This window comes from Hibiscus syriacus, unplaced genomic scaffold (assembly GCF_006381635.1).
Source record: "Hibiscus syriacus cultivar Baekdansim isolate YM2019G1 unplaced genomic scaffold, ASM638163v2 tig00112925_pilon, whole genome shotgun sequence".
NCBI classification, from domain to species: Eukaryota; Viridiplantae; Streptophyta; class Magnoliopsida; order Malvales; family Malvaceae; genus Hibiscus; species Hibiscus syriacus.
In genome coordinates this window covers 285,374-286,727 of record NW_024063420.1, presented here as the reverse complement: position 1 = coordinate 286,727, position 1,354 = coordinate 285,374, and the positions used below count along the sequence as shown (strand labels likewise).

Genomic DNA, 1,354 nt, shown 5'->3' with positions numbered 1-1,354 from the left:
CTGACAATTTAATCAAATTGAATTTGAAAGGACCAGTGAAAGCATTCTCCATTTGCCCATCCTAAGAATATGATAGATAACGCTCGCCGTCATACCAAAGTGAAAGAGTACCAATCAGTACACTGGGAAAAAATGGCGAGATTCTAAAACTCCCACCGTTACTACTGTATAGGGTATAAAAGGAAATACATAATCATTCATACTTGGATTGGTATGGGGGTATTCAACAAGGAATATCCTTCCAAAAATAAGTGTACGACGCTTAAAGTGGAGAGCACACAGTATTTTTTAGTAAACGGCGAAAGAATAATTCGCTTTGTGCTCACCACACGACTCCATAAGTCTAACCCCGGCTATCAGTTGCTTTATAAACACGAGGAAAAGCTGTTAACCTGCTTTCTCAGTGCGATGTGGGATAGTCGGACTTGTCTTGTGGTAATTTCATTTGAGTGGTTCCCTCCTCATTTTGTACCAGGAAAAAGAAAACACCAAGCTTTTAATTTTTTTGCTTTTGATTTTTTGCTACCATCTCAAAAATTAAATAACCATAAATTCTGCTCTCATAGTACTAGATATCGCAACTCTTAAACTTTTGACTACATTTATATATTTTATCAATCGATCTCCAACTGAAAGTTGAGAGTCTAAAGATTGTTCTTCTGATAATTATTTCACCCATCCAATTGAAGAGACTATATTTTATCCTGGTTCAAATAAGAATCTGAAAAGATGATTTTAATTTAACTTCAAAACCTCTGGCTCTGATGCACAGTTCCTATATGGTGCTCAAACTTCAAGTGGGACAAATATGGTTTTGGTTGTGATGAGTTGCTGAAGCACCATAAAATTTTCGCCTCAGGATTTCAATCACCACCCTTCCAATCAAATCAAATTATCGATTTTGTAATCCATTTTTGTAGTGCTGTTGCAGCATAAACAAACTTCCATAAACCAAGTGTTGTGGCCTGTGAATATCAATTACCGTCAACTTATTTTTCCATTGACGTTGAAATTTACCCTGACAAGTAAAATGCAAGCAAGACCTGTGAAACAGAAACTTGCTGAACCGAGTTCAGCTTCTTAATTGAGAATATCTGTCTTTGCTTTCAAATGTTCAGATCTCTCATACAAGCAGAACGCCATTGTGAAAGCAACATTTTATTGCTTGGAAGTGCCTGTGTCTGTTTTTAAAGTTGCTTGGGTTTGGAAAATTCAACTCAAACATGAGAAAAGGACTTGGCATAGGTTAGTTTGGTGAAAACACTTTTATTGCTTGGCTTGCTTTACTCGATAACATGGGCCTGCCTAGTAACCACAGAATGCCCCCATGCAGCACTGAAGAAGAAACCAGGGA

General features: G+C 37.2%; 1 non-coding gene across 1 annotated transcript; it reads right to left on the bottom strand.

The window, feature by feature from the left end:
• Nucleotides 1-218: 218 nt before the first annotated feature.
• Nucleotides 219-335, bottom strand: LOC120184674. The gene has a single exon (XR_005522056.1). It is a non-coding gene; the product is annotated as a U5 spliceosomal RNA (small nuclear RNA).
• Between the last annotated feature and the right edge of the window lie 1,019 nt (nucleotides 336-1,354).